Source organism: Panthera uncia, assembly GCF_023721935.1.
Source record: "Panthera uncia isolate 11264 chromosome B3 unlocalized genomic scaffold, Puncia_PCG_1.0 HiC_scaffold_1, whole genome shotgun sequence".
Taxonomy (NCBI): domain Eukaryota; kingdom Metazoa; phylum Chordata; class Mammalia; order Carnivora; family Felidae; genus Panthera; species Panthera uncia.
This window is the reverse complement of record NW_026057582.1, coordinates 54,001,359-54,026,565: the sequence shown is the minus strand read 5'-3', so window position 1 is coordinate 54,026,565 and position 25,207 is coordinate 54,001,359.

The following is a 25,207-nucleotide window of genomic DNA, read 5'->3' as shown; positions in this document are numbered from 1 at the left end:
GTTTAAGTTTCACTTATGATTTTAAAAGGAATAGACAAAAAGTGATGCAGGTCAAGTTAGCTTACTTTGTCTTGCAAAATAAGCCAAATTAAGTTTTGCTGATATCACTAAACTCGTTTTATCTGCTGAGGGAAGTTTCAAGTCTGAAAATTTGTGTTGGATTTTAACAACTTTATTCCTTATGAAAAATAAATGTTGGGGTGCCTGGGAGTTGGTTAAGCGTTTAACTCGATTTAGGCTCAAGTCCTGATCTCATGGTTTGTGAGATCCAGCCCTGCATCAGGCTCTGTGCCGACAGTGCAGAGCCTGCTTTGAGATTCTTTCTCTCATCCTCTGCCCCTCCCCTGCTTGCACTCTCTGTCTCTTTCTATAAATAATAAATAAATAAATAAATAAATAAATAAAATATAAATAAGGAAAATTATGAAAGGGCAATGAATAAATTCTTCATGCTCATGGTTATATATATGTCATTGTTATTAAAATCTTGTAACTATGATATTAGTCTTTACTTCATGCCAGATCCTCATTGTTACACTTCCCAGTTAACCTGATTCTTGGTTTGACCATCACAGACACCAATTTCAAAACTGCAGAAAGCACCCATTTTAAGGAATTAATTCAAATGAATTATTAAATCTAGCAGATGACCAATGGTCATTAAATTTGCATGCCTGTAACACTCCCAGAGGCATCCTAGAGATTTTCAGGTGAATAAGGGTAGAAGAGAACCACAGTAGTAGGCAGTGCACAAAATTTACATTGCTAGCAAACTCTGCTATTATATTTTGAATATACTCAGGATTGTTAGCTCTGATGCTTGAGAAATCAACCTTATTTCAAAAGTAATACAATTAACTAACAAAGTAATAGCATCATCTATATGGAAAAAGCAAACCTCTGTTCCTAAGCAATTATCTACCTACACACCTGAAATTACTCTTACAAAACTGCCCTTTACAATGCTTTTTATCATTTGAATTATTTAACAAAATAATTCATATTCATGCCGAAAAACTGAAAATATGTAGGATAATTAATTAATTAATAATTAATCTAGAGAAACCAACTCTCTTTAAATAATTGATTTATATATTTATAAATATCACTTGATAAAGATAATTTCTAATCAATTCCTAATGTCGGTTAGATATGTGATACCCAGAATAAATTAAAGTTTTTCTCTTTATAACTAGTAAAATAGCTTCTTGAAATTAAAATGTGAATATAGAACTTTCAGTTTTAGCTCCAACATAGAAAATACTTGGAAGTTGTCATTTCCATAATTATAAGAAAATAGTTGAATAAACTGAAAGCCGTGACTTTTATTAGACTCATCAGAGAATTTAGGTCAGTGGACACACCTGACACTGGACAGATAGATAAACACAGTCAATAACAATCTATATCAATTCACTTAGAATACAAACTGGCAGGAACCCATATGGTCATTCTGACAAAAAGCTGGACACTGAGTGTGGACTAGCTTGAGACTGCGAAATTCTTGGGGCCATTGTCCAATTTTCTGTGGATTTTACCTCCAGGAATTCCACCAAGTTCTCATGTTAAGACCTGGGAAAAAAACTCTCACATTGTGGGCACGGGATGTGGAAAATAATGAAAACATTCCCAAAGCATTCTTCACAACAAAGACCAAAACACCAAGCAACATATGTTACTAGAGAGCTTTGTCAAAGAACAATTATCCAACCCCAGACTCTTCTAACCTGTTTCATGTAAGGGGAGGGGAAAAAAGGCTAAAACAACAACAACAACAACAACAACAACAACAACAACAAACTTGTGAAAGTGACTTGTGAAGGACATAGGCCCAGTAAAAGACTGAGCTGTATTCATGATTATAAAGTGCTCCCCTTCCCACACACCTACCCCATCCACTTCAAGAGGGTTGGAGTACAACAGAATTACAATGGCAAGCGCTGCAGAAATAAAATCTATTTAAGAAAAAATTCTTAGGAAAATCCAAAGTAGGGGAGAGGGGAAAGACACTAAAGAAAATTGAAGCTTCTGACACTTACAGTTACAATAAATATTAAACAGAACAACTACCAAAAACATCTATAATTTGGCATATCAAACTGCAGAAAAACAAAGATGAAGAGAAAATAATCTCAAAGGAACCTAGAATGAAAAAAAGATAACCTTACCCAGAGGGAACAAGGGTAAGAATTACACCAGCCTCCTCATCACCATCCATGCAAACCACAAAGTACAGTGAAATATTTAAAGTGTTGACAGAAAAAAAAAAAATCACCAACCTAGAATTTCCTATGCAGTGAAATTATACTTAGGAAGTAAGGAAGAAGAAAGATGTTCTCAGACAAACAAAACCTATGGAGTTTGTTGCCAGTAAACCCGTGGGAAGTCCTAGGGCAGGCTGCCCCAAGATGGGCCAATTTGCCATGAACATTATTTTGAGTTAAAAGTAATAAAAACCCAGCAGATGCAGAAAAAAAAAACTCTTTTTGGTCCTCATCTGCCTAAATTTACATTGGACAAGAGAGCCTGTACCGGGAAGAAAGCTATTAACAGAGATATATCCTTTACCTAAGAAACTTAGGTACTTAATAGGGCAACCTTCCTTTTTGAAAACATCTTTTACCTTCCTGCCAATGGCCTTTCTCCCATATGTATCCTCAGAACTTACCCCCTCCTTATCTAATATAAGCCTCATGTTGCCTCATTGTCTTTGGAATTTCATGTCTGTGTAGATTCCCCATATGTATGCTATTAAATTTTATTTTCTCCTGTTAATCTGTCTTGTGTCAATTTGATTCTAAGTCTAGCTAGAAGGACCATAGGGCAGAGGAAGTTCTTCCCTAACACCTGGCTTGCAAAAAATGTTAAAAATTCTTCAAAGTGACTGAAAATTACATAAATTAAAAGCTTAGATCTACATAAAGATAAAATGTCTGAGAAGAAATAAGTGAATGTAAAATAAAATATTTTCTTTTCTTATTCTTAATTAATCTAAAAGATAACTGTCTGTCTGAAATAATAACAACAACAGTGTTTGAGTGATTATAACATGCAGAAAAGTGAACTGAATGGCAGCAATTTTATGAGAGGAAGGAATGAATTGGAAATTCTCTTATAAAAAGTACTTGCTTTGACTATGAAGCTGTGGATTGTTATTTGAAAGTGGACCTAGATTAGGGTAACCAATAATTTTAAAAGAAATGTAATTGATACAGTAATGGACTAGAGGAAATGGACTAATATAAAATGCTCACTTAAAACCCCAGAAATCAGAAAAAGTTGGAATGATTAAAAAAACAGAAGAAATAAAAAGCAAGTAAACAAATAGAAAAGAGTTACATGCATAGTAAATATTAGTTCAACAATATTAATCATAACATTAATATGAATGTATAACAAGTATAACGAGTAAAAGACAGAGACTGAGTGTGTACAATAACAATTCCTAAGTATATGTTTTCTGTAAGAAACCCTCTTTAAATATAAAGACACAAATGAAATAACGAAAGATATGACATGCTAATCAATAAAAGGTGCTATGACTGTATTAGTGTAAGAAAGTAGACTTCAGAAGAAGGAAAAATCATCAGCGATAAAGCATAACACCACAAAATGTTCTGATATCTTAAGGTATCAGACTGGGGCAGTTTTGTGGCCCTGAGATATCAACTACCAGCCGGTTCTTAACTTTGCCCCCAAGAAAGAATTCAAAATGAGTCAAAGTAAAGTATAGCAGAAGAAACTTTATTGCAAAGCAAAAGTACACTCTTGAAATGTGAGAGCCCGCAAGCTCAAGGGAGAGCTGTGCTCCCACCCTCGGGGTTTGAGTTTCTGTCTTTTATTGGAAGTTGTTAACAAAGGGGTAGGATATTCATTACTTCAGGTGAGGATATCTTAGAAGCAGTGTACATGCTTTTTCTTCTTTATTTGGTCAAGGGTTTCCTGTCATTAAACTGTTTGGGAGGAGATTGTAGTATGTTAATGTAGTGTAATGAATGAATAATGTAAATTTTGGCCTACACTGTCAGCCATCTTGGGCCTATCTGGTTTGGTTCAGTTTCTTGTGGTCTGACATCCAGCTTTTCTAGGCAGGAACACAGGTAGACAAGACTTCAGCGCAAAGTCAGAGGAGCCCTCCCAGCCAGGACAGACCTCTGACTTCCTTATGGTTGGCCATGACTTCCTGTTTGCTGGCCTGTAGGTAACCTGTTAGAATCTAGCTAACTGCCAACTCTAACAGTTCAACATTTGCAAATCAGTCAACATGATATATCACATTAACAAAATGAAAGATAAAATCATATGATCATCTCAATACAGGCAGAAAAAGCACTTGATAAAATCCACCATCCATTAATGATAAAAACTCTCAACAAAGTCAGTATACAGAGAATATACCTCAACATCATAAATACCTTATATGAAAGACCTATAGCTATTATACTCAACAATGAAAAACTGCAAGGTTTTACTCTAAGATCAGAAATGCCCACTCTCCTCACTTTTATTCAACATAGTATTGGAAGTTTAGAGCAATTAGTCAAGAAAAAGAAATAAAAGACATATAAATTAGAGAGGGAAAAATAAAAATGTCACTATTGTCAGATAGCATAATAGTATATATAGAAAACCCTGAGGATTCCACTAAATAATCACCAGAATAAACAAATTCAGTAAAATTGCAGGGTACAAAATTAATATAAAGATTGTTTCATTCCCATACAGTAAAAACAATCAGAAAGCAAAATCAAGGAAACAATTCCATTTACAATTTCACCAAAAAGAATAAAATATCCATATATAAATTTAACCAAGGAGATAAAACACCTATAAACTAAAAACTATAAGTGAAAGAAATTGAAGACACAAATAAATGGAAAGATATTCTGTGTTCATGGATTGGAAGAACGAATATTGTTAAAATATCTTTACTTCCCAAAGCCATCTACAGATTAAGTGCAATCCCTATCAAAATTTCAATGACATTTTTCACAGAATTAGAACAAAGAATCCTAAAATTTATTGTATGGAATCCACAAAGTACTCCAAATAGCCAAAACAATCTTGAGAAAGAAGGACAAAACTGGAGGGATTATACTCCCTGATTGCAAACTATAATACAAAGCTATAGTAATCAAACGGTATGGTACTGGTATAAAAACAAATAAATTGATCAATGGAACACAATAGGTCAGAAATAAGCACACACATATATTGTCAATTAATTTATAGCAAAAGAGGCATGAATATAATGGGGGAATGATGGTCTTTTCAATAAATAGTGTTGGGAAAACTGGACAGCTACATGCAAAAGTGGACCACTTTGTCACACCATATACAAAAATCAATTCAAAATGCATGAAACGGGGTGCATGGGTGGCTCAGTCGGTTGAGTGTCTGACTCTTGATTTCATCTCAGGTCATGATCCCAGGGTAGTGGGATCAAGCCCCAAGTTGATTTCCACACTAAGAGTAGAGGCTGCTTGAGATTCTCTCTCTCCCTCCCTCTGCTCCTCCCCCACTTGTGAGTGCAGGCAGGCTCTCTCCCCCACCTATAAAAAACAACAACAAGAAAATGGATTAAATAGATTTGAATGTAAGACCTGAAACCTTAAAACTGCTAGAAGAAAACATTAGCAGTAAGCCTCTTAACATTGGTCACAGTGATTTTTTTTTTTTTTTTTTTTTTTTGCATCTGACTACAAAGACAAGGGCATCAAAAGCAAAATAAACAAATGAGACTATATCAAACTAGAAATCTTCTGCATGGTGAAGGAAAACATCAACAAAGCAAAATGGCAACTTATTGAATGGGAGAAGATATTTGTAAACAATATACAATAAAACCTTGGCTTGCGGGGAGAGAGGGAAGATGGCAGCGTAGGAGGATGCTGGGCTCACCACGCGTCCTGCTGATCACTTAGATTCCACCTACACCTGCCTAAGAACCCAGAAAACCGCCAGAGGACTAGCAGAACGGAGTCTCCAGAGCCAAGCGCAGACGAGAGGCCCACGGAAGAGGGTAGGAAGGGCGGCGAGGCGGTGCGCGCTCCACGGACTGGCGGGAGGGAGCCGGGGCGGAGGGGCGGCTCGCCGGCCAAGCGGAGCCCCCGAGTCTGGCTGGCAAAAGCGGAGGGGCCGGACGGACTGTGTTCCGACAGCAAGCGCGACTTAGCGTCTGGGAGGTCATAAGTTAACAGCTCTGCTCGGAAAGCGGGAAGGCTGGAGGACAAAGGGAGGGAGAGCTGCTGAGCCCCTGGACGGCAGAGCTCAGCTTGGCGGGGAACAAAAGCGCTCGCCAGCGCCATCTCCCCCGCCCATCCCCCAGCCAAAATCCCAAAGGGAACCAGTTCCTGCCAGGGAACTTGCTCGCTCCTCGCAAACACCCAACTCTGTGCTTCTGCGGAGCCAAACCTCCAGCAGCAGATCTGACTCCCTCCCGCTGCCACAGGGCCCCTCCTGAAGTGGATCACCTAAGGAGAAGCGAGCTAAGCCTGCCCCTCCTGCCCCCGTGCACCTTGCCTACCCACCCCAGCTAATAAGCCAGATCCCCAGCACCACAAGCCTGGCAGTGTGCAAGTAGCCCAGACGGGCCACGCCTCCCACAGTGAATCCTGCCCCTAGGAGAGGGGAAGAGAAGGCACACACCAGTCTGACTGTGGCCCCAGCGGTGGGCTGGGGGCAGACATCAGGTTTGACTGAGGCCCCGCCCACCAACTCCAGTTATACACCACAGCACGGGGGAAGTGCCCTGCAGGTCCTCACCACTCCAGGGACTATCCAAATGACCAAACGGAAGAATTCCCCTCAGAAGAATCTCCAGGAAATAACAACAGCTAATGAACTGATCAAAAAGGATTTAAATAATATAACAGAAAGTGAATTTAGAATAATAGTCATAAAATTAATCGCTGGGCTTGAAAACAGTATAGAGGACAGCAGAGAATCTCTTGCTACAGAGATCAAGGGACTAAGGAACAGTCAGGAGGAGCTGAAAACCGCTTTAAACGAAATGCAAAACAAAATGGAAACCATGACGGCTCGGAATGAAGACGCAGAGGAGAGAATAGGTGAACTAGAAGATAAAGTTATGGAAAAAGAGGAAGCTGAGAGAAAGAGAGATAAAAAAATCCAGGAGTATGAGGGGAAAATTAGAGAACTAAGTGACACACTAAAAGGAAATAATATATGCATAATTGGTATCCCAGAGGAGGAAGAGAGAGGGAAAGGTGCTGAAGGGGTACTTGAACAAATTATAGCTGAGAACTTCCCTGAACTGGGGAAGGAAAAAGGCATTGAAATCCAAGAGGCACAGAGAACTCCCTTCAGACGTAACTTGAATCGATCTTCTGCACGACATATCATAGTGAAACTGGCAAAATACAAGGATAAAGAGAAAATTCTGAAAGCAGCAAGGGATAAACGTGCCCTCACATATAAAGGGAGACCTATAAGACTCGTGACTGATCTCTCTTTTGAAACTTGGCAGGCCAGAAAGGCTTGGCACGATATCTACAGTGTGCTAAACAGAAAAAATATGCAGCCGAGAATCCTTTATCCAGCAAGTCTGTCATTTAGAATTGAAGGAGAGATAAAGGTCTTCCCAAACAAACAAAAACTGAAGGAATTTGTCACCAAGAAACCAGCCCTACAAGAGATCCTAAGGGGGATCCTGTGAGACAAAGTACCAGAGACATCACTACAAGCATAAAACATACAGACATCACAATGACTCTAAACCCGTATCTTTCTATAATAACACTGAATGTAAAAGGATTAAATGCGCCAACCAAAAGACATAGGGTATCAGAATGGATTAAAAAACAAGACCCATCTATTTGCTGTCTACAAGAGACTCATTTTAGATGTGAGGACACCTTCAGATTGAGAGTGAGGGGATGGAGAACTATTTATCATGCTACTCGAAGCCAAAAGAAAGCTGGAGTAGCCATACTTCTATCAGACAAACTAGACTTTAAATTAAAGGCTGTAACAAGAGATGAAGAAGGGCATTATATAATAATCACAGGGTCTATCCATCAGGAAGAGCTAACAATTATAAATGTCTATGCGCCGAATACGGGAGCCCCCAAATATATAAAACAATTACTCATAAACATAAGCAACCTTGTTGATAAGAATGTGGTCATTGCAGGGGACTTTAACACTCCACTTACAGAAATGGATAGATCATCTAGACACACGGTCAATAAAGAAACAAGGGCCCTGAATGATACATTGGATCAGATGGACTTGACAGATATATTTAGAACTCTGCATCCCAAAGCAACTGAATATACTTTCTTCTCTAGTGCACATGGAACATTCTCCAAGATAGATCATATACTGGGTCACAAAACAGCCCTTCATAAGTTTACAAGAATTGAAATTATACCATGCATACTTTCAGACCACAATGCTATGAAGCTTGAAATCAACCACAGGAAAAAGTCTAGAAAACCTCCAAAAGCATGGAGGTTAAAGAACACCCTACTAACGAATGAGTGGGTCAACCAGGCAATTAGAGAAGAAATTAAAAAATATATGGAAACAAACGAAAATGAAAATACAACAATCCAAACGCTTTGGGACGCAGCGAAGGCAGTCCTGAGAGGAACATACATCGCAATCCAGGCCTATCTCAAGAAACAAGAAAAATCCCAAATACAAAATCTAACAGCACACCTAAAGGAAATAGAAGCAGAACAGCAAAGGCAGCCTAAACCCAGCAGAAGAAGAGAAATAATAAAGATCAGAGCAGAAATAAACAATATAGAATCTAAAAAAACTGTAGAGCAGATCAACGAAACCAAGAGTTGGTTTTTTGAAAAAATAAACAAAATTGACAAAACTCTAGCCAGGCTTCTCAAAAAGAAAAGGGAGATGACCCAAATAGATAAAATCATGAATGAAAATGGAATTACTACAACCAATCCCTCAGAGATACAAACAATTATCAGGGAATACTATGAAAAATTAGATGCCAACATATTGGACAACCTGGAAGAAATGGAAAAATTCCTGAACACCCACAAGCTTCCAAAACTCAATCAGGAGGAAATAGAAAGCTTGAATAGATCCATAACCAGCGAAGAAATTGAATCGGTTATCAAAAATCCCCCAACAAATAAGAGTCCAGGACCAGATGGCTTCCCAGGGGAGTTCTACCAGTCGTTTAAAGCAGAGATAATACCTATCCTTCTCAAGCTATTCTAAGAAACAGAAAGGGAAGGAAAACTTCCCGACTCATTCTATGAAGCCAGTATTACTTCGATTCCTAAACCAGACAGAGACCCAGTAAAAAAAAGAGAACTACAGGCCAATATCCCTGATGAATATGGATGCAAAAATTCTCAATAAGATACTGGCAAATCGAATTCAACAGCATATAAAAAGAATTATTCACCATGATCAAGTGCGATTCATTCCTGGGATGCAGGGCTTGTTCAACATTCGCAAATCAATCAACGTGATACATCATATTAATAAAAGAAAAGATAAGAACCATATGATCCTGTCAATCGATGCAGAAAAAGCATTTGACAAAATTCAGCATTCTTTCTTAATAAAAACCCTCGAGAAAGTTGGGATAGAAGGAACATACTTACACATCATAAAAGCCATTTATGAAAAGCCCACAGCTAACATCATCCTCAACGGGGAAAAACTGAGAGCTTTTTCCCTGAGATCAGGAACACGACAGGGCTGCCCACTCTCACCGCTGTTGTTTAACATAGTGTTGGAGGTGCTAGCATCAGCAATCAGACAACAAAAGGAAATCAAAGGCATCAAAATTGGCAAAGATGAAGTCAAGCTTTCGCTTTTTGCAGATGACATGATATTATACATGGAAAATCTGACACACTCCACCAAAAGTCTGCTAGAACTGATACATGAATTCAGCAAAGTTGCAGGATACAAAATCAATGTACAGAAGTCAGTTGCATTCTTATACACTAACAATGAAGCAACAGAAAGACAAATAAAGAAACTGATCCCATTCACAATTGCACCAAGAAGCATAAAATACCTAGGAATAAATCTAACCAAAGATGTAAAAGATTTGTATGCTGAAAACTATAGAAAGCTTATGAAGGTAATTGAAGAAGATATAAAGAAATGGAAAGACATTCCCTGCTCATGGATTGGAAGAATAAATGTTGTCAAAATGTCAATACTACCCAAAGCTATCTACACATTCAATGCAATCCCAATCAAAATTGCACCAGCATTCCTCTCAAAACTAGAACAAGCAATCCTAAAATTCATATGGAACCACAAAAGGCCCCGAATAGCCAAAGTAATTTTGAAGAAGAAGACCAAAGCAGGAGGCATCACAATCCCAGACTTTAGCCTCTACTACAAAGCTGTCATCATCAAGACAGCATGGTATTGGCACAAAAACAGACACATAGACCAATGGAATAGAATAGAAACCCCAGAACTAGACCCACAATCGTATGGCCAACTCATCTTTGACAAAGCAGGACAGAACATCCAATGGAAAAAAGACAGTCTCTTTAACAAATGGTGCTGGGAGAACTGGACAGCAACATGCAGAAGGTTGAAACTAGACCACTTTCTCACACCATTGACAAAAATAAACTCAAAATGGATAAAGGACCTGAATGTGAGACAGGAAACCATCAAAACCCTAGGGTAGAAAGCAGGAAAAGACCTCTCTGACCTCAGCCGTAGCGATCTCTTACTCAACACATCCCCAAAGGCAAGGGAATTAAAAGCAAAAATGAATTACTGGGACCTTATGAAGATAAAAAGCTTCTGCACAGCAAAGGAAACAACCAACAAAACTAAAAGGCAACCAACGGAATGGGAAAAGATATTTGCCAATGACATATCGGACAAAGGCCAGTATCCAAAATCTATAAAGAGCTCACCAAACTCCACACCCGAAAAACAAATAATCCAGTGAAGAAATGGGCAGAAAACATGAATAGACACTTCTCTAAAGAAGACATCCGGATGGCCAACAGGCACATGAAAAGATGCTCAACGTCGCTCCTTATCAGGGAAATACAAATCAAAACCACACTCAGATATCACCTCACTCCAGTCAGAATGGCCAAAATGAACAAATCAGGAGACTATAGATGCTAGAGGATGTGGAGAAACGGGAACCCTCTTGTACTGTTGGTGGGAATGCAAATTGGTGCAGCCACTCTGGAAAACAGTGTGGAGGTTCCTCATAAAATTAAAAATAGACCTACCCTATGACCCAGCAATAGCACTGCTAGGAATTTACCCAAGGGATACAGGAGTACTGATGCATAGGGGCACTTGTACCCCAATGTTTATAGCAGCACTCTCAACAATAGCCAAATTATGGAAAGAGCCTAAATGTCCATCAACTGATGAATGGATAAAGAAATTGTGGTTTATACACACAATGGAGTACTACATGGCAATGAGAAAGAACGAAATATGGCCCTTTGTAGCAACGTGGATGGAACTGGAGAGTGTGATGCTAAGTGAAAGAAGCCATACAGAGAAAGACAGATACCATATGGTTTCACTCTTATGTGGATCCTGAGAAACTTAACAGAGACCCATGGGGGAGGGGAAGGGGAAAAAAAAAAAAAAAAAGAGGTTAGAGTGGAAGAGAGCCAAAGCATAAGAGACTCTTAAAAACTGAGAACAAACTGAGGGTTGATGGGGGGTGGGAGGGAGGGCAGAGTGGGTGATGGGTATTGAGGAGGGCACCTTTTGGGATGAGCACTGGGTGTTGTATGGAAACCAATTTGACAATAAATTTCATATATTGAAAAAAAAAAAAAGAATCTCTCTCTCTCCCCTCTTCTCTGGTCCTCTTCCCTGCCAGTGCTCTCTCTTGCTCTCTCCCTCAAAAAAAAAAAAAAAAAAAAAAAAAAAGTAACAATTTAGACTTAACAAAAATTTTAAATGCTCTTCAAATTATACCATTAGGAAAGTTTAAGAAATCCAAAGCCTGAAAGAAAATATTTTTTGCAAACCATATATCTGAAAAAGGACTTCTTATCTTTAATATATTCAGAACTTTTATAATACGCTAAAACTTGCAAAGACATAACTGGCATTTAGCCATATAAAATATATATAATTGCTTATAAAATGTAAAGTTTTTGCTTATTATGAGAAAAGATGCTCAACACCAGTTTGGTCCGTAACATAAAAGATTGACAATACACTTCTGGCAAAGATGTAGAGACGGGGACCTTCATACATTGATCATTGCAGTGTAAAATGGTACATATGCTTAGAATAGTGTTTGCCAGTACCTTAAAAATTTATATATACAACTATCAAATGACTCAACTTTTCTCCTTGTAGATATCTACCCCCAAATATAGAAAATTATATCCATACAATGACCTGAACATGAATGTTTGTTATAGTATTATTCATACAAGCTAAAAATAAGAAATAATCTATATTTCAATTAACTAATGAGTAGATAAAATATTTGTATCCATATAAACTATTCAGCAATAAAAATGACTGAATTACTGACATATTCAGCAACAGGGATAAACCTTAAAAACATGCTAAGTGAAAGAAGTTAAATCAAGGAAGATCACAATTGGAAATTTCCACTGATATAAATGGTATGATATAAAACTTATTGATATGTTTTTACAAGGAATATTTTATCAAGGTCTTTCCATGAATTATACTTAAAATCAACTTGTTTATTCCTTTGTGATTCTTAAGACTATTGATTATATTTCCCTCTGAAATTAGTAACAACTGTTCAATAGCTTCTGTGTTTCAGAAATAAGAAATTCTCCTTTTTCTCCTGCTAAAATCTGTTGACTGTCTAACAATTTGCTGAATCAAACACCTCCAAAAAGTATTTTTTGGTAGCAGTAAATAAATGATGAATTAAATGTGGTTATTTAATACCTAACCAGCTAACCTTTAGGTATGAATGTGTAATTATATCATTTATTTGACAATATGTAGTGTCATTTTTAAACATTCTGAAAATATCCTAATATTAGCTTTTAATATAAAGTAACAGAACATGGCAATATAAAGACCAGAAGATTCCAAGCTATCTGATTTATTTAGCAAGTGAAGGAACAGGTAGTTGAACAGCTTGGTATTTCTGAAGAGAAAATCATTTTACACAATGTTGAACTTAGATCAGAGTAAAAGTGAATAGGATAAATTCCTGAGTGTATCTAGAGATAAGATAAGCACCACAGATTGTCTCCATTTGAGAGAAGAATATTGGGGTGAGAAAGTCACAGTGATCAAGCCCCCTAAGGTGATTGACTATTAAATTCAATAGCCTCTGCAGTTTTCTTATCGACTTCCCGGTTCTCCATTAAGGAAATGTCTCAAGGGAGGGAGAAAAACCACAAGGAAAGTGACTTGAAAGAAAGCTAGCTCCAAAAATAAGTTTTAGGTTACCAATGAATCAGAAAATAAAAAAGGTCATACAAAATAAAAAGAGGTTATACAAAATATGAGCAAGTTTGGTGTTATTTAAATCATAAATGCATATACACATATATATTCATATACATATAACATACATATACATACACATCCAGGCTTATAAATTTAATGTCAGTGGAAATGTGTTTATGTGAGAGAAAAATGTGTTTCAAAGAGTCACAATCTAATTTGACTCCCAGTGAATAATTTACAGTAGAATGGAAACAGCCTAGTGATGGGAAAATAATCTAGACAGAGATTCTAAATTTTATTTGGAAATACATGAGCACACCATTCATGGTATAAATGGCACATTATTCACATTTGCAACATCATGGAACATCTGAAAGCAGCATTTCAGCATTCTTGAAACAAAACAACTCTAAATTGTTCTATTCTAGTTCATCTCCATCATAAATATTATACAGTACTGAAAAAGAACTCCTAAGTGGGAAAAAAAGGTTTTGGTTTTGATCATCTTGTATATTTAAGAGTTACTGTCATATAATCTAAAATCTAAAATTTGGTACATTTAATAGTGCAGCATTATAATTAAAGTGTATAAGTTGGATATTGGTACATTACTATCAGTGGCTTAATTTCTAAAGACAGCTATTATTTAATAAGTTCAATACATTTCTCTAAGATAACCTAAGAAACTATACTAAAATATAACCAGCTGTCAGTAGTTTTGCAGTTGTCTCATGTTTCTATAGGCTCATTTTATTTTAAGAGATGTATGGTGAAGGGATCTTGGTTCCCTATAACTTTTCCACTGCTCACTTTATGCAATTGCCTATGATGATGATTTTTCATTTATAATTACACTCCATGTGTATATAGTAATCCAATTGCAAATATTTTGATATAATCTTTTGAAGTCCAGATTTTCTATTTGAGGCAATAGTTATAAATATAAGTTCCTGTAATGAAATAAACTTTGAGAATCTGTTTTAAGCAATGAAATTAATACAACAGTGTGAATAAAAAAATTATACTTACTGGAAAGTGTGAATGACTCTCACATCCATAATTTTGAGCAAAGGTTGTCAGATTAAAATAATACATTGTATATGACTTATGTCTATAGAAAAATGTCTGTGTTGTTTAGTGTTAAGGGTAGTAGTTATATGATAGTCTTGTCCAGTCTGTGAGGACCCATCTGTGAGGCCTGCAGTCTTGCAAGCTCTAGGTGCCCCTTGTCCACACAGTGCTCACATTGTGAAATTGTACAAATACAGCAGTGTGAGGGGCGAGGCAGGCAGCGCTTTGTTCTTCTCAGCCCCAACTTTTGACTTAAAAGGGGTTTACAAAGCTATCTACTTGGAGTGAGGCTACTCTACCTGTCCTGGGGAAAGGTCAGCATCAACCCCTTAGGCTCACTAATTCCTCCATCTTGTGCCACCACCTTTTGCCACCAGCTTTCATTCCAATTGTTTTGTCCCACCCTCATTCATTTTAGGAAGGTTAGTTACAAATATACAGGGGGTGTGTTCGAAGTGTCAAAATTCAGAGAGCCCTGCTTTTATGCTGCATGCTCTTATATGCATGCACATATGATAAAGTTAAACAAGTCCAGGAACCAAAAATAAATCTATTTAATGACTTGCAAGATCTCCACACCAAAAACTATAAATCTTTTTGAGAGAAATTAAAAAATGCCAAAGTAGGGGCGCCTAGGTGGCTCAGTTGGTTAAGCTTCCGACTTCGGCTCAGGTCATGATCTCGGCAGGTGAATTGGAGCCCCACGTGGGCTGTGTGCTGACAGCTTGGAGCCTGGAGCCTGCTTCTGATTAGGTATCTCTCTCTCTCTCTCTGCTCCTCCCCTGTTCATGCTCTGTCTCTCTCAAAAATAAATGAACATTAAAAAAAATGCCAAAGTAAATGCAATGGTCGTGGTTTGGAAGACAATGGAAAGATGCCCATTCTTTCCAAATTGACATTCCACCCTATAAAAATCTTAGCAGATTTTTTCTGTTGAAAAGTGATAAGCTGATTTTCATAGAAATGTAAAAGTCTGAGAATAGACAAGGCAATATCTAGATCTTAGAAAACTATAATAATAAAAAATGAATTTGATGCAAGAATGAAAAATAGAAAATGGAGCAGAATAGATATCCTAGAAAAAGTATAGCTACATACTCAGTCTTGATATGTTACAGTGCTAGCAACAGATCAAGAAAAAACAAAGCATTTTCTAAACAACAAAAATAACTTTTAAAAATTAGTCTTCCTTTTCCCATTCCATGGGGACATAAAATATGATAACAAAATAGGATTATCTATTTTATATTTTGAAGATGAAATTTGCATTTTATCATAACTATTTGAGAACATGCTTCAATGCTCAATTTATATCATTTTTGTACTGAGGTTAGTTTCTAATGCAGAGCTAAATTATTCTAATATGTTTAAAATACTTTTTAGTCTTTTACAGCAAACCATTGTTTCTTTAGAATAATCAAGATTATGACCTTAAATTCTTACTCTGATGATTTTAGAGAAAGTAACTTTAATATGATAAATGAAAGATGACAAAAATAAATACACCAAACAGGTTTATTAATTATTTGGTACTCCATTATATCTTAAGTTTATACTTTCAAAGAATATCACAGATTACATAGTCAATCACTCCCTAAGTACTTTGTACTGTATGTTTTTGCAAAAAACCTGGAAATTTCTCTATTTCAGGTGCCCTTGATATTCCTCACTGCTACTTTTGACTTCTGTGTTACCAAAATTGTATGTTGAATTAAAGAAAGAATACTTTACATTACAGAGCACTGTCTTATACCCTCAAATATGAACAAGATTAAGTTGGTTTTTATGTCAAGTTTTGCCTTGAAGCAGGCCCAGAAAGGCTTTTCAGCAAAATGATCTTATTTTCAGTGTGATTTGTGACAATATATGACAATTTTTCAACTTTAAACTAAATCAAATTACTATATTTTAGTTTCCCCAACTGGCCAGTTCTTTTTTCTTCAACAGATTTGTTACTTTCAGTACTCTTACTGCAGACCAGGTGGATATTTTATTTAAAGAGAGACTATTAAAATGTTAAGCCAACAGAACTACATTTTCAGCATGAATAGTTTATTGCTTTTAACTTATGGCTAGTAGGGAGACAGCTGTAAAACAGAAAGAATAAATGACTTAACTAATCTACATATTAAAAATAAACTTAAATGGCAATTAAAAACTTATGTGTACTAAGGGTTTTCATCATGAAAGTGACACTAAGAATATTGTGTTACTGTGATATCCTCCAACTTTGTCCTTTAATTGATAGAAATTTTGAAGTGTATTTATTTATGGTTTTATGCTTTTCTTACAGTTTCTGTGAAACCAGACACATTGGAAATAGCTAGTTTGCCTTCCTGATGCCTAAAATAGCAGTAACTGACCAGAAATAGTATCCTCTCACACCATACAAAGCAGAAATGTCTACCGCATCCTGGTTACAGAAGTAATATGTGAAATGATCTAGACTTTTGGAAGAAAGTCTGATAATTAGGGTAATAAGTTTGATACCATATATACAAATGTATGTGCAGAGGGAGGGAAGGGAGCCAGAAAAAGAGGGAAAAAGGCTAAAGTTTTATGGGATTAAAGAAATTCTTCATGTGCCATTGTAAGAAATGTAGACATCTTCTATGGGAGGTAGAGACCTATATAAGACTTCTACTAGAGAAATAAATTGACCAGATTATAATTTCTGAAAAATAATTCATGGAGTTGTAAAGAATGGACGTCAGTTCTTCACAAAGAAATTTTTGGACTGAAAGACTGCTGATTAATATCTGTACTGTTTTCACCTATCCCCCCGCCACCCCAGGAAATGACTACAGTCTGTAAGTGATTATTGACCATCTCTACATGCCTAAATACAACTAATATGAATAAATCTCCTAAGAAATTAGTTTCCTCTATAAAGTATATCCAAATGCTATTCCCAACAGTTGATAACATTATCCTTCCCCCCTTGCAACCACATTGTAGCATCTTCCTATATCAGCTCAAGGTTAATTCTCTTTTAAATAACATTTTACACTTAGCTGAACTAATCCTCTTTATTCCCTAAAGGAAGAAAAAGGTCTATATATTTTCCTACTAAAAAATAGTAGTTGGCTCTGCTGTGCCTCAGCAAGGATATACTACAACTGTCCAATCCTGGCAATGTTTGTACGTCAGCAGCTAAAGAAACACACAGGTGCAATAAATTTTCAAAGAAAAGCAGTGACATTATATCTTCCCAGGTGTACTCCATTATGGCTTAAAGTTTTGTCATTAGATGTGGCATAACAGGTTAAAAACTATAGGTAGCCTGATATAACAACCTTGTGTGTCATAATTAGTCCAATTATTTTAGAAGAAAATTTCATATAATAATAAATAGATGATAGATAGATATCTACTTGCCAAAGGCATTTTGGCAATTGAAGCCTAGTGACAATCATGGTGAAGTTCAGGCAAAAAAATTGTTTTATGTGAAAACTAATTATGTCAATCATTCTTAGCTATTTAACAACGCGGACCTCATTTCAATGCATACATTGCTTCATTAAGTGTCCATGTGTTCTCATGAAATAATGTCACTTAATAAGGTTTTTAAGTATACACCTTATACTTCAAAGTATATCCTGTAATCCCTGGAATGTCTAAGTGAAAATAGCTAATTATTACAACTGTGACAATCAGAATGTGGATAGTACTGAAAAGTTATCTTTCAATTGTGATAAAATATATTCATAATATAAAGTTTACTGTATAACTACTTTTAAATGTACAGTTCAGGGGCGCCTGGGTGGCTCAGTCCGTTAAGCGTCTGACTTCAGTTCAGGTCACTATCTCGCGGTCCGTGAGTTCGGCCCCACGTTGGGCTCTGGGCTGATAGCTCAGAACCTGGAGCCTGCTTCCGATTCTGTGTCTCCCTCTCTCTCTACCCCTCCCCCGTTCATGCTCTGTCTCTCTCTGTCTCAAAAATAAATAAAAACGTTAAAAAAATTTAAAATAAATAAACGTTAAAAAAATTCGATGATGCTCTCTATCTTTAAAAAAAAATAATAATAAATGTACAGTTCAGTAGTATTAAGTATTTTCACAATGTTGTGCAATCATCACCACTGTCTCCAAAAGTCTTTCATGATCTCAAATGGAAACTCCATACCCATTAACTAATAATTCCCCATTCCTCCCTTCTGTTCCTCCCTGGTAACCCCCACTCTGCCTTCTGTCTCTACAAATTTGATTATTTTAGGTATCTTACATAAGTGTAATCATAAAATATTTGATTTTTTGTGACTGGCTTATGTCATTTAGCATAATATCTTCAAGATCCTTTATGTTGTAGGAAGAAGCAGAATTTATTCATTTTTAAATCTGAATAATATTACATTGTGTGTGTGTGTGTATATATATATATATATATATATAGTAATTTGCTCATCCATTTTTTCACTAATGGGCACTTAATGTTGTTTTCTATCTTTTGACTGTTGTAAAGAGTGCTGCTATGAATATTGGTGTGCCAATATCTGTTTAAATCTCTGCTTTCAGTTCTTTTTGGGTACATAACAAATAGTGGAATTGCTGAATCATATGGTAATTCTATGTTTAATTATTTTTGGAAAGTCTATACTGCTTTCTACAGGGGCTGCACTATTTTACAGTCTCATCAACAGTGCACATGGGTTCCAATTTCTTCACATCCCTGCCAACACTTTTTATTTTCTGTTATTATTTTATAGTAGCTACCTAATGGGTGTCTAACAGTTTATTTTGGCTGCTTTCAACTTTAAATAGATGCATTTTCCCAAAACAAAATAATATAGGTATTGAATATTTCCACAAAAGCCCCTTTATACACCAAATGGTTCAAAAAACTACTTTCTATGAAATACCACTCTGGGATTGTCACATCACCACTTCTTATAATCTCATTATAATACTGTTTTATGAAAGGAAAAAGTAGAGAGGAACTTGATTGATTTTAATTTTGTTAATATTTCTTCAAAAGAGAATAGTTTACCATCAGTATTTCTCTATATGTTAGCAGATGTGAAATGAATCACTTATTATCAAAAGTGATCATATCTTTAATATATTTTTTACCTAATGTGTAAGGACAGGTAACTTGGTATAACAAAGTCAGAGATTGAAGGTGAATGATACGCATTGAGACTTCTTAATAATAAAAATAGCCATTTATGGCCTAGCAAGAGAGTGAAAGTGTTACTCAGATGACTTCTAGGAGTGTTTTCCCTACCCAGTATACCATACTTTATAGCATAAAACATCTGTGCTCTAATAATAACACATAAGAGCTAGTAGCATATAAAATCTAGTATATATCAAAATACAGTTACAGTAAAATTTTCTGTGACCTGTGAATAGATGTGTAATATAGTTATCATAGTAGTATATTTAATTGAAAACATAATAATATAATTAGCATGGTAGTGTCTTCAATGAAAACATAAGAACCTAAACAATACTTTCAAAAGTATAGATAAAGATAAATATAGGTTTTTTATTTATTTTTAATTGAGTATAGTTGACACACTAGTGTAACATACAAATATGAATCATACAAATATGATTATATCATATAAATACAATCTATAAAAAGTATCAGTTTACTGACATTTTCTGACTCCAGACCAACTTCACCTGTAGGACAAACAACTTGTAATGATCTTAATGGAAATTCTTTTTTTAACTGTTTTCTTTATTTTGAGACAGAGACAGAGCATGAGTGGGGGAGGGGCAGAGAGAGAGGAAGACATAGAATCTGAAGCAGGATCCAAGCTCTGAGCTGTCAGCACAGAGCTGGATGCAGGGCTCAAACTCACAGACCCTGAGATCATGACCTGAGTTGAAGTTGGACACTTAACCAATTGAGCCACCCCTTAATGGAAGTTCTTAAAACCCTGACACCTAGTAAATCATAGTAGGAGGAACCAACAAAGATCAGTCATATGTTATCCAGGACTTCCATTGCTAGTCAATATAAAATAATATAGGACAGATTCAATCTCTTTCCTGAAATAACTGAATATTTAGACAAAGTAACTAAAACAACAGTTTTTAAGACCTTGAACATCAGGCAACAAAAAGACAGTGATTTCTGAAAGTCAGAACGCAAACAAGGTGAGCCTTATAATTGCCTACGCTTACTGCCTTGAATTTCCAGATGGCGGTGTGGGGAATGGAGGAGGAATCCAGTCAGAGCAAGTGGACTTCCTGAACTAAGGAAGTGGAGTTGAAATTCTAGGAGACAAAGTTGGCTACAATTTGTGGGATATGTTTCAGAGAGGAGAAGCTTCATAGAGGGAAAACCCCGGAGATCTACAGAGGGTCTCCTTCAAGTATTCAACAGAATATTGATTACCACATGGGCTTGAGAAAACTATTCAAAGTTTGGAAAAGGACTATCAGCCAGGATTAAAAGGAAGAGTATCTGGCACTCACACAGGGCTGGAAAACTTCACAAATCATGGAACATTTGGTAAAGTACTCAGAAGAGTCTTAAGAATAAGCTCTAGACTAGACACTGTTTTTTGTCTTGCCTAGCAAATCCTAAAAGCAGGGCCTAAAAAGATTTAACTCTTTCCAAGCATATTAAATCATCCCAGAAAAAAGCTCAAGAATATGTATAGGAGTACAAAAATATCCAGCATTCAACAAGGTAAGACAAACATAGTCTTTTAAAACAATATAAAATTACCAGATTACTAAAGAAGCAGTAAAATATAATCCATAAAGGGTAGAAAAATCAATTAATCAAAACAGTCCAAGAATTAATATAAATGTTAAAGGTTAGCAATCAATGATTTAAAATAGCTGTTATAACTATATTTTATACATTCAAAAAGATAACTAGAGACCTAGAAGGTATAAATATGAATCGAGTTAAGGTTATGGAGATGAAAACTATAATGTACATGATGAAGATCACACCAGATGGGATTAATGGCAGATAAGCAATAGAAACTATCCAAAATAAAACACAAAAATAATTTTTAAAAGTATTAAAAAAATGAATAGAGCTTCAGCTGACTGCCAGAAAATTTAAAACAGCCAAATATATGTATAATAGGAACCCTCAAAGAGGACAGAGTGGAGAACTAAAAAAATTCCTTGAAGAAATTATGGCTGAAAATTTTTCAAAGTTGATATAAATTATAAAGCAACAGATCCCATAGTTCAAAATATTTCAAGCACAAGAAACAATACAAAGTATACTAAAATTGATCAAAGCCAGTGATAAAGTCTTAAAAGCAGCTGGGGGAGTGGTGGAGGAAGGCACGTACATAAAGAAAATGCAAGTAAGTGTGACAACAGATTTCTTATTGGAAATAATGTGAGAAGACAGTGGAGAAACATCTTTAAAGCAACAGATAGACTGTTGACCTGTACACCATCAACAGAAAACACTATCCTTAAAGGAAAAAAGAAAGAGTACTCCAAATATACAAAAGCTAAAGTAATTAATGACTGTTAGACTCACATTGTAAGAAATGTTAAGACATTCCCCTGCACAAGGAAAATGATGCCAAATGGAAAAAAGGGTCTACACAAAGAAATAAAGTCACAATAGTATTCTCATTCATGTCAGAGTATGATAATTACATAATAACCAAGAAACTAACACTAGTGTACTTACTGATGCTAATACATCAAATTATTTATTCATAAATAAAACCCAACACCCAAGCATCACATTAATTTTGAGTATATTGTGGTGTTAGCGAAAAGGATCAAGATGAAAAGGCTGATCATCTGATCTGATTTGCAGGTAAAAAGAGATATCAGAGAATTAAAAAAAAATTTCTTCAACATTAAATATACATGGTCAAATAACAAAATTAAATAAGATTAATAAATAATAGTGGGCTGTTCTAATAAGCGGTTAGTTAACTATAAATATTAAGGGAGGATAATGCATTTTTTATCTCATCCAAATGAATACTTGTGTGAACAAGTGTTATTTTGGGACATAAAAAAACATACAAAGTTTACTATTTATAAGAATCATGTTAAGAAAAATGTATATTATTTGAGTAGATACTCCACAAAATAAGGCCATGAAAAAGAGAACATCAGACAAAACAAACATCGGTAGCTAATATATGTTTTAGTATCTTTGAATGCTGTCTTCATAGGACATGAATACATTTACTTTTCTATTGGTTCTAGTATACTACCAATTCCCATGGGTAATACTGATTTCATAAATATAACCAGTAAACACAGCTACTAAAGACATACATTTCTAGAATCAGTCATCAAATTACAGACTTTTGTATTATTTCAGAACTGAATGTGAGTATGATAAACACTAATAATAAAAACTGGCATGAAGAGGGAGAGAAATAGGAGAGAAAATATGAGGAGGAAACCACTCAGTATCACACATTTAAAGGGGAAAAAAAGAGGTCCGTCTTTCTAGAATTGGAACACATTAAAACCTTACCATGAAATTCCTCAACTTTTATGACTAGGAGGTAACAAACCTCTTGTCATGGTGAGTTCTTTCTTCTATTTATAAATAATAGTCCTCTTTATATTGCTATATCAGCTTTATATAGTCTGTTATCTGTCTGGTACTCTTTTCTCATCCTTTTCCCATCCCCTTGGTTTTACCCTTTCTGTACCACTGTTTTAGGATTTTTTTAATTTTTTTTTTAAGGATTTTTAAAAAGAGTACTTAGCTGGAATTTCTTGTGTTAATGTAATCACATGTTCTGACTGGTAAAGGCATATGTGAGTTAACCAAATCTCCAGTTAATTAATATTTACATCCTGTTTTCAGTTGCCCTCCCATCTATATTCCAAGTCAATTTTCTACCATTTTGTTCCTGCCCTATATTTACCCAATGCTCTTAGACCAATTAGTAAGACTGGGAAAACACTTCTCACAACTGTGGAATTTATAAGGTTGTTGAACAATGCTTTTTGCAGAAAAAAAAAAAAAAAGAACGAAAATAATCCTAGCTTCTAGTTCAAGTTTGATAAAAATAGAAATTGATTTAAAAATATATTTATACATTTTTCTTTTATTTTTTGGGTAGACTGAGAATCTGAATACAGGACTTTTAAAGTCACTTTAAATTTAAAGTCATTTTAATTTTGTTCTGAAGAATTTTAAAACATAAAGGAAAGCATGTTCTTTTAAAAAAAATTTAATGTTTAGTTTTGAAGGAGAGAGAGACAGAGTGTGAGTGGGGGAGGGGCAGAGAGAGAGAGACAGAGACAGAGACAGAGACAGAGACAGAATCTGAAGCAGGCTCCAGGCTCTGAACTGTTAGCACAGAGCCCAACGCGGGCTGGAACTCACAAACCGCAAGATCATGACCTGAGCCAAAGTTGGACACTCAACCTACTGAGCCACCCAGAAGCCCCAAGGGAAGCATGTTCTAATCAGGTTCCTAACTTTGAGAAAATCTGAGCAGTTTTTTTATACAGGTTGAATTCAAGAGAACTACAATAGAGGCTCAAAATGAGTTAATGATCCAAATTAATTGACTAAATCTTAGATGTAGGTAATCATAGAATTCTAGATTGAGAAGTTCAGTCTACAATTGTTAAGTAAACAAATATATTTTCTTCACAAATACTTTAACAAATGTGTTTTTATTTACCAGGTATATTAGTAATAAAAATATAAATTCAACAGTTATATGGAGTGAACAGATTTTTAGTGAACAGATTTTGAAGGTTACCATATCTATAATGTATTATTGAATATTATTGTTCTTTATATTACATTTACTGATTCTATGTCTAACTTTTTAAAGATGATCCGTCCAAAATCTGTCAGCAATGGCCTGATATAGTTAAACACGAGTACTGTACTTTTCTGATACTCTTTATTTATCCCTCATTCTTCAGGCATAGTTCAGATTAACAGTTGTTTGTCTCCCAGCCCCTTGGCAGTTTGAATATGTTTTACCACTAATTTATTGCATATATGTGGCTGATGTGAAACATACTGTGAGTGATAATCTTATTTTTATAGGTAATTTGCAGTGTCTTTTTTGTACATTTTAAGACTTTAAGATTTCGTTTCTCATTTTGTGACTTAGGCTTTTCAAAATATTACACTTATATGTGATTATTATATCTAAAGACTGCTATCTTTTGACATTTCTAGAAAATTTTATGCCATTGTACCTTTGAAAAATAATGCCCCCAGACACTGGGTGGCTCAGTTGGTTGAGCATTTGACTCTTGGTTTCAGCTCAGCTTGTGAGCCCAGGATCGTGAGATAGAGCCCTGCGTCAGGCTACATGTTGAGTGTGGAGGCTGCTTGGGATTCTCTCTCTCTCTCTCTCTCAATCTCTCTCTCTCTCTCTACCTCTTTCTCTCTCCCTCTATCTCTCTCTCTCTCTCTAAAATAAATAAAATTTTAACAAAAGAAAAAGAATCCCCCCAAATTCTCTCAATTATTTAATTCCGCATAAGAATTAAGCTTGTTTATTATGTTTTTACTTCAGCAAGCATTGTTTCTCATGAAACACAGTATCCACATTGTAAGGTTTTGGAAGTTAGATAAATAGATGATGCAAAAACAGTATGAAGAATGAGAATATAGCTAATGATATTGTAAGAGTGTTGTACGGTGACCGATGGTAGCTACACTTGCGGTGAGCATATCATAATATAGGGATGTTGAATCACTGTTTGTACACCTGAAACTAATGTAATATTGTGTATCAACTATACTAAAAAAAAAAAGGAAAATTAAGGCAAGAACAGAATG